The sequence below is a fragment of the Nicotiana sylvestris genome, chromosome 4 (assembly GCF_000393655.2).
Source record: "Nicotiana sylvestris chromosome 4, ASM39365v2, whole genome shotgun sequence".
Lineage (NCBI taxonomy): Eukaryota > Viridiplantae > Streptophyta > Magnoliopsida > Solanales > Solanaceae > Nicotiana > Nicotiana sylvestris.
The window spans coordinates 147,640,765-147,650,728 of NC_091060.1; the positions used below are offsets into that span (position 1 = coordinate 147,640,765).

General features: G+C 37.6%; 1 long non-coding RNA gene across 1 annotated transcript; it reads left to right on the forward strand.

Moving 5' to 3' along the window:
- Positions 1-886: 886 nt before the first annotated feature.
- On the forward strand, positions 887-4,645 carry LOC138889174 (uncharacterized). The gene is made up of 2 exons (XR_011406973.1): positions 887-1,541; positions 4,277-4,645. It is a non-coding gene; the product is annotated as an uncharacterized lncRNA (long non-coding RNA).
- The last annotated feature ends 5,319 nt before the right edge of the window (positions 4,646-9,964 follow it).

Sequence of the window (9,964 nt, forward strand, 5' to 3'; positions counted from 1 at the left end):
GTCACAGCTTCGCGTCCTCGAGGCCTCAAGGTATTCTTTTGAAATGAACTAACATCAAGGAATAGGACCCTTTGATTTCGCCGCATACATTACTCAAGATCAAACTAAATGGCCTGATACCAGCAAGAAAACCCAAGGTGCAAACAGACCACCTAGGTCCCTTGAGGATCCCTTCAAGAATCCAAGAAATGGAGACACCATAACAAGAAGGAGGCCATTAGAGGCCTGAGGTGGTGAAGAACCACCATAGGAGGGCAGTAGATGAATAACGACGCCTGAAGATTAGGGTTTAGGTAGAGAGAATTCGAGAGAGGAGGGGATCAGATGAAGACGGGGAAGGATGGTAAAATGATTAGGGTTTGGGGGGGTATTGTAGACATGTGATTTTTGACCCTCCCCGAGATTTCACCCATTTTAGCGTAAAATATTTAGTTTAGGCTTAATATCGATATTTCAATTAGTTTTGACTCTTTTACTTTATTTTATCAAAAAAATGAAAATTACAAAAATGTTTCTTCTTTTTAGTTGCTTTTAGTTTATATACCTTTCATAAAACTAAAAAATACAAAAAAATAGTACCTTATTTTTATTTTTGAAAATACCAAAAAAATAGGTTTGTTTTAATGGCTAGCCATATTTTAATAGTTATTTTACTTAAGTAGGATTAATAGGTAAATGAGGTCGTATTTTAGTGTCATTCACGAAGAAAGAATAAAATTTGGGTTCAAACGACCCATTTTTAAGCCTAATTTTCGGACCTAGCCCATAACAACCCAAGCCCAACACCCACTAAACTAACCCTAATACCCTTAAAACCCCTAAAAACCTATATACAATTTAGGCATAAAATGTTTCTTGGGGGGGGGGGGGGGGGGGGGCTAACGCCTAAGTCAAAAAGGGGATCTAACCTAAGACCTAAAAAATCTGCAAACCTAGATCCCTACCAAGAAATCCGCAGCAAAGACTAAAGAGAGACCCCCCCTGATATTTCATCTTCTTCGAACACCCCCACCCCAGTCGTTACAGCCATCAACACACACCATCAGGAACCCAAAACTCACAGTCGTCGATCCTCTCAACCCAGAACCGCCGCTCACACTCTCCTCCATCTCCAACACCCAACGATACACAGACCTTGAAGTTTCAGCCGATTTTCATGGATGGAAGCTAAGCTTCTTCATCTTCTCCACAACCTAAAGCTAACACACAATAGAAAGAAACATCGACCCCTGCTCTCTTCAACCTCATAGAAACCAGCCCGCCGTACAACCACCCTCCTCATTCTGCAATGGAACAGTAACTAAAAGGGAGGAAACTAGTTTTTTTTCATCTTCTCTAATACACTCAGGGTGAGGGAACGACACTGAGAGTCAGAGAGTTCAATAAAAAATGTTCAATTTCAGCCGATGGAGTAGAGTCACTACCAGGACGAAGTGTTTCAAGATCCGAGGTTGTCGTTCGTAGGTTCCGATTTAAGGCTATTGTTGCGTCTGTTTTTTGATCAAGATCGAGTTGCCGGGATTTTGCATTGCTATAAACAAGTTAGAGTTTCTCATTTTTACTTCACTATTAATTTCATGGATTTCGATCTCACCTCATAGCTCTACTCTTTCCTTGCTCTTTTCGTTTTTCTCGATTTTTCTCATATAAATGGTCCAGTTTATTTGTTCATCTTGCTCTAATTGTTGTTTTGTAATTAAGTATTGCCGTGGATGTTTGTGTGGTAGTAGTAATTGCTAAAGGATATAACATTAGACATAAGCAAAGAAAATGAGTTGTTTCTCTGTTTTTGAACGAGAATTTGGACCTCTTGAAAGGAAAATCGAAATTACCATGATAATCCTGATTACAATGTCATGACAATGTATTTTGTTTCTTGTGAAATCTGTGTGAAAGGCAGTGTTTTCTCCTGTGATTTAGTAAATTCAAACTTATTTCCATGTTGTTCGTTGGCACTGTGTCTTGATTGTGTTGAGTGAAGCATTTTTGTTGAAGTCCGTTTGATTTGTTCAAATACGATTTTGGCTTGTCTTGTCTTGAAATTAAGCTATAAGGTATACCAATTGTATAATTTTGTGAAAGTAGGAAGTTTTCCAAACTTAGTTGCATATCGTGGATGTAAATTTAGTCATAAACCATAGGATAAATTAATTTATGAATATGTTAGTATGCTTTTAGACCCGCTTTTAATCTATCACCGTGATTGTGTACATGTTCGCGTGACATAATTACGATTCTAAAAACCAATTCGGAGTATGCGTTCGCGCAACTTTGACGAAACTTTCTCAGTAATAATAAAATTGTTATTAATGTAGTCCGCTTTAATATAGTTCTTTAAAAATGGACCGAGGTGTGCCATCCATAATTAAATTGATATGGCCCTCTTATTATGTATTGTCAAAATGATATTCGTAGTTTGCTTTAAGCACGTTTAATATACCAACATCGTGGTTGTGTACACGTCCGCATGACATAATTACGATTCTAAAAACCAAACCGGAGTATGCGTTCGCGCAAGTTTGGCCAAACATTCTTAATAATAATAAAGCGTCATTAATTGTGGACACGTACGTGTGACATGATTTTTGACGCGCCAAATAAATGGGTACACATACACGTGACATGTTTCAAGATAGTTTCTTAATTAAAAAAGGCAAATACACATAGGTTCTAAAATGAGTAATTAGACAATTTGATTAAGCCAAGTATAATCAAAGCGACCGTGCTAGAACCACGGAACTCGGGAATGCCTAACACCTTCTCCCGTGTTAACAAAATTCCTTACTCGGATTTCTGTGTTCGCAGACCGTAATTAGTGTCAAACTTCCTCGATTCCTGATTTTAAATCGGTGACTTGGGACACCATAAATTATCCCAAGTGGAAACTCTGAATTTTAAATAAAATAATCCCGTTTTGATTGTCACTTAAATTGGAAAAAACTCCCTTAATACCCTTCGGTGGTAGAAAAAGAAGGTGTGACAACTCTGGTGACTCTGTTGGGGACAAGAACCCAGAACTTTTGGTTCAGGATTCAAGAATTCGAGCTTTTTAATATGATTTTATTTGGCTTTATATGTTGTTAATATTGCTGTATTTTTGTGAACCTAATGTGCTAATTGCTATTTATTTACCATTTCGATATTGTTTGAATTATATTAAAATACGTTCTTACACCACCCCTTTGAGTCTTCTAAAAATGGTGCACACGTTCGTGTGACCTACTTTTCTATTAGAAGTTATACCAAATAGAACGAGGCTGGGCCAGCAACAAGACCGGGTAGACTTTTGTGCTCCCAGTACGTTACCCCCTGTTCGGCTCGAGTTGTCCGCTTGGGTAAGCCAAGTATAGAACATAATCCCAGGTTTAAACCTAGAATAACGTAACCTCATGCCGTATCCCTAGTAGGAACGTTTGTTTGCATCACGTGCATTTGACTTAGGGGACTCAACATAGGGGTTGAGTTCGTTTAGGACAAGTGTACCTAAAATAAAAGATCATCTTGATGCATCCTATATGCTACATGTTGCTATCTTCAAGGGTAAAAAGGGTCATTTGATGGACCAATGATGGTTGAGGGTAAATGAGAAATAAAAGAGGGTGAAGTGTGAAAATAAAGCAAGTAGGGTCCAGTTATGTTTTTCTTTCACATTTTTCTTAAGAAAAAGACAAAAAAAATGAATGAAAAATCCCAAAAAAGATTTGCATTTTCCCATCATTTTCCGAAAAAAGCGAAAAAAGGGATAAGAAAAATCCAAAAAGAGTTTACATGTTTCATTATTTTTCAAAAAAAGACAAAAAAACATATTTTCTCTAAATTAGTTATTTTTTTAATTCTCGCCCGTATCTAATCTGGCAGAACTACAGATACCCGATTCTCGTCTTTCGGGGCGTGATACGTGGGCAACCCACATAGGATCTGGTTTTCCTAGTAAATCTTAGGTTCTTGGCTTTGCGAGGTCTTAATTAAATTTTACACTTATAGCGACCTTTTGGCCACATAAGCCGTTTTGCAAAGCCCCAATCATGTCTTGCATGTGTCCATAAGGGAGTATTATTGTCTCACATAGCGTTCTAGTTCTTTAACTTTATTTGGTCTTAATTTTCTCATACATGTGTGGGTCTACTTATCGGAGTTTGAGCATGACAGACACCCCGGGACCATCCAGTCAGGATCGCTTATTCAAGAGTTGCTTAAGAAGATTTTCATTTTCATTTTTTATGTTTTGAGTTTGTTTTTCTTTTTATGTCGTCGTTTACCTTCTAGTTTTGTACAGTGTATATGGTGAAATCGGAGGAGTCTATTTCTCGCCACTAAGGTGCATTCGGGGGGTCATATCAGTATCTCGAGGCTGTAGGACTACGATCGAGCTCCCTCTCCCGAGGTTCGCCCGCGACCCAATAAAGGTCCCGTGGATGGGGAATTCCCGAGGCAAGCAACCAACATCAGCAGGATCTAACATCATGCCTAGCCGTCCCATCCCCGTATCTTTACATTTAATGCACTCTGTACTATATTGTATTCCCTCTCCTATATAAAGGGAATCCATGCCACTTTGTAAAGGGCTGATGTTGCTCCAACTATTCTCCACAAGATCAATAATATCTCTCTCTCTCTCTTCTCTCTAACTTGCTCGTTCTCATTACCTCGAGGCCACTCTTAACGTTTATTGCTTTCATATTTGTTCTTCGTTTATTGCTAGGTATTGGCCATAAAGAGCCTTGCATGATCATATCTCAACTGTTATCCCATCCCCGACTACCCCCGATAGCTCGAGACCGAGCCGGATATCGGCCCCGAGGCTCCTTTGTCGACTAGTCCGAGGCTCGGGATACAAGTCCCTGAGTTCGATTACTATCTCGTTTAAGCTTGAATCTCTTTGTTAAACTTCATACTCTTAGCATCTACTGCTCTAACAACTAGCATAAAAATAGATCATATATTTTTAGAATCTCATATACAAATTTAATTGTTGTTACCATTTTCACGGTAAACATACAGTAATGTCGAGTTTTTTTATTATTGTACTTTCTATTTTGTATTTGAAAAAGTGTGTTATAACTCAAAAATCCAAAAAAAAGAGCTTTTGTGTTTTATATTTCCGTTAGTTGTTTTCTTTAGAATACTAATTCTAGAAATGAAAAAAATTCCTTTGAGATGGTTTTCCTTAGGAAATTAATATCTCGAACTCAAAAGAAAAATTGCTTTTATGTTTCTTTTAGTATATTAAGACTAAAAATTCCAAAAAAAGAGAATTTTCTTTTAATACCTCTTTAGAAGTTTTCTTTAAGATATTAATTTCAAAAATTCAAAAAAAAAAAAGATTTTCTTTTGAGGTTCTTTTTTGGGAAATATATAAAAAGCAAAAAAATAAATATATTCTTTTTATTTTCACTAGAACTTTAGGACATTATATATAGAAGAAAAAACAAACATACTTTATCTTTTGTTTATCTTCAGAGTTTCTCCTTTATATAATCAAAAACTGAAATCCAAAAATATATTTTATCTTTTTTATTCCTTGTTTCGAAATCTTTCTTCAGAATATCTAGTGAAAATTCAAAATATTTTTCTTTGGTCCATTCTTTAAATTTCCTTCCTAAAAAAAGGAATCAAAAAGTATTTTTTCTCATGTAGGGTTTTTTCCTTAATAATTTCCCATAGAGTATTTGTTTCAAAAAAAAAAAAAATATATGCTCGTTAAGCTTGAGAGATTAACGAAAAATATATGCTCCTTAATAATTTCCCATAGATATTTGCTTCTTTTATTTCTCTTTTCTCATCAGAGTAGTTATTAAGGCAAAAGAAAAGAAAAAAAAGAAAAAAAAAAGAGAACGTTAGTTTGTTTACTTTATTCCCGATCTTCCCAAACTACACAAAGATCTGATTCATGCGGCGTCATGATACGTAGGCAACCTACATAGGGTTCGATCGAATTATTATTTTTATTAAAAGAAAAGAAAAAAAGGGAAAAAAGGAAATTTAAAAGAAAAAAAGAGAGAGGTGAAATCATGGGATGTGAGAAATGAGAGGAAAGAAAAGAGTGATAATTAAAAAAAAGGAAGGAAAATGAACAAACCAAGAAGTGCTAGAAAAGAGAAGATTGAAATAAATAAAATTGGGATGATGCCAAGTGACCTTGTGACCCTCGAAGTCATTCTAGAACCGTTAATTGTTGCTAGGTGCATTGCACGTAATGTGATATTTTTAGCTGTTAAATGCCCTAACGCTAACATGATGACTTCATTTTGTTCGTCTTTGTTATCCTCATTATAGCAGAAGGGTGGTTGGTTTGTGGTTCTTAAACTGGTAACTCTTCCATACAAGACAAGGTCAAAGAGCAAGGAAGTCATGGCTAGCAAAGACTTGGACACAAGAGTTGTTGACCCGTCGAGGGAGTTTGTGGATCAGAGTCTGAATTAAAAGGGGAGGTCCAAATGTTGAAACAACAGATCCAAATATATCAGTCTTGAATCAGGGGGCATCCTCCACCTTCATTCCCTGCTAACTACACCGAAAACCCTGCAACTATCCCACTACTATCACAAATTCAGATTTCCACTGCTGCTGACGTCTACCTGCAACCTTTTCACACTCCACCCCCAGAACCACCTCATATCCCGCTCCTTTGACCACTCATGTTTTTGCAGCTCATACACCTGCTACCTTTTCTCGATCCTCTAACGAGACTGTGTTCAAAATCCCCGATGCCCAACACTATGTTGCAGAACCAATTTTTAATGTCTCGGGTCCATGCTCTTACGCTCCTCATTTTGAGCCTCCCGATGAGACTGCAAAGCCTACTAAGACAATGGAGCAAGATGAGATATCCAGAAAGCTAAAAGGGTTTAATATGACAAAGCTTAATTTGTATGATGGGCGTGGAGATCCAGCAACCCATCTGAGGGTTATTGCAGTGAAATGAGAAGTGTTGGCGGGAAAGATGAGCTGCTGATAGCGCATTTCAATGAGAACCTGACTTGGGCAGCTTTGGAATGGAATACTCGTTAAGATGTCAGTAAGTGGCATACATGGGGTGACATGGCCCAAGATTTTGTTCGGCACCATCAGTACAGTGAAGACATTATCCCAAACCGCTCCTCCCCATCTCAGATGGAAAAGAAGCCCAAGGAAGGTTTTAGGGAGTTTTTGTTCAGATGGAACGAACAAGTTGCTCGGGACAGTCCTCCCATTGATAGAAAAGATATTGCTAAGCCCCGCCAACGACAGGATCCAGTGCGCATTCCTGCTAAATGCTTTCAGCCTCAGTACCGACCTCATGAATATCCTCGAGCTCCATATAATCCATCCCAGTATTATCCTCCGAACAACGTCCAGCCATCTGTCCAACCACTGGGTCATTCCTCATGATGAGCGCCAGCGCCGCATAATGCACTTTTGCCTTCACAACATTTTGAGCATCCAACAACCCTAGAAAATTGGGGCATGGAGGGAAATAAAGGCAAAGAAATAGTTTCACGCTAATCGGAGAACCTATACAAGCCTATTTGAAAAGTTAACACATTCTGGCCTGATTGAGCGCTCCTCGACTATACGCCAGACCCATATACAAAAGGTTTTGATCCTACTATACGGTGCATGTTCCACTTTAAAAGTCAAAGGGCATAGCATCAAAGATTGTCGTGCTCTGGAAAGGGAAATATAAAGAATGATTCAAGAAGGGATAATTGTGATCCAAGACAGCGACACCCAGCATATCGCGCAGAATCCTTTACCTGCACATGATGATGCACACTTTGTGGGGATGATGCGGTGACAGGGAGCATGAGAATTCTCTTGGGAACTTGCTGATTGAAGTTAATGATATTGAAATTGGTAATGGTCATGGTAATATTGATATGGAACTCAGTGGCTAAGATACCGAGCTTGGTAATTGGAAAGATGCTCCTTTCTTGGCTAGCCAGGGAGGAGTCTTGGTGGTTCATCTTGCTGTCATTTTTGTTGTCCGGATTATTTCAGGGTTGTAATCCGGATATTGTCTTGTGCCTCAAACCCTTCTATCCTTTTTATATTGTCAAGTTCCTTTAGTTGTAGTAACTCATTTAGTGTCATCTAGGTTTGTTCCATGGTTGTACCCCAGTTTATTTTGCTTGTCTTGTTGTTCAAATCCTTTCACCGTCTGTCTAATGCAATTTTCTATTTTTTGTTATTTCTAGTCATTTTTTGTTTAGTTCTCTTCTCCTTTTATAGTTCTTTTCATGCTGGTTCTAGTGACATGATATGCACACATAATTCTAGGCCTGGTCTTAAAAAGTTAGTTAAATCATGAAGCAATGAAATAATTTTTAAGATGATAGGGACACTTGAGGGAAATAAGTACAGATTTGGACATTTTAAGATCATTTGAAGCCTGAACCATGTAAAACTGGGGCAGATAATTTGGGAAGTTAATAGGATAACAAGAATTTGTTAAAGGAGAGTGCATGCCGGACAATTTGAAGCAAGCAACTTTGAGTTCAAGTGCATCCCAAGGTACAATATAAGGCCAAGGGAGTTTGCTCCAAACTGACTGAGGATATCCATTGTGAATAGGGAATCACCCAACGAGGGTTCTATACTTGACAAGGCACAAAAAAATTGGAAGGCATATAAGTGATACCAATGCCAATGCTGCAAAGGAAATGCTATGCATGATCTTCATGCTTCATTTTCAAGTTGCATGTGCCATACTTGGTGTTCTTACAGATTGGGAGGCCCTCTTTCAGCTATCCAAATACTTTATACCCTTTGGTACCCTTTTTGAGCATGTACTTATTTCTTTTACCTCCCTCTTTATGAATCAAATTAAAGTCATACGAAAAATTGTCCCCATACGTTTATTTTAGAAGGTTCATTCCAAAAGAAAAATTCAAAAAAAGAGATAAAGGGGAAAAAAAAGAAGGAAAAAAAGAGAAAATAAAGGAAAAAGAAGAAAGAAAAAAGAAAAAGGCAAATAGTAACAAAAGTAATCTTGTGAACTGCGTTTGACTTGATTCTTGTCACCACAAGATACGTAGGCAGCCTTATGGTTCGGTCATACCAAATAAAATATTTCATAATCCCACGAAGTTGAGAGTGGAGAAGTCTTTCTTAGTAACTCTATCAAAAGAAAAAGAAAAAAAAGAATCAAATTCCCTTATTTTAGAAATTGGGGCAAAATTTTTATAATGGATTCCAAAAGTTGTAGATAAATTAACCCTGTTGTCTTAGTTATTTTAAGCCTTTATGATATCCTTTCTTTCTAACCCTGTCCAAAAGCCACATTACAGTCCGAAAAAGACCTCCCAAATAATCTTTGAGAGTGCTAAGTTTAGACATGCCAAGAGTATATGATGTTTTTACCATAGTTAATACCTTGTCACCTGCAGAATAAGAGGAAATAAGAAAAAAAGAACAAAATGAGAGAGTCTTATTGGTGAAAACCTTCACAGGCGCTATAAGGCGATGGTGAGTTGAGAGAAAGAACAAAATGAGAGAGGCCTGATAGTGAAAACCCACCGGGCACTACAAGTCGAATAAGGACTGTGAACCAGATAGGATAATCGGAGCATTGAAACCCAGTTTCATGACTCATCGGAGCATCAGAGCATTATGCCACTTAATCCAAATGTGCATGTCATGGTCATTAGAGTTAGTATCCATATCTGATAAGTTTCTACTTTATAATTTTCTTGTTAGGAATCATCTCTTTCCATTGTCCTTTACTTTGTTCCTTTTGTCATGTTTACTTCCTCTTCCCGAGTCTGTTTGGTCAAAACAAGTGAGAAATGACTTCAAAATTTGCCACCGGCTTTCCAATTGCACAAAATGGGATCTGGCTAGCACATCAAAGTGGCATAAGTCAGGAAAGAACAACATGCACACTAAGTTGGTAACAATCAACATGCTTTGGGATTCATATGAAATACAAGGGTTCGGTATATGTCAATTCATGAACAATGCAACAAATAAAGGGTGTTGGGTT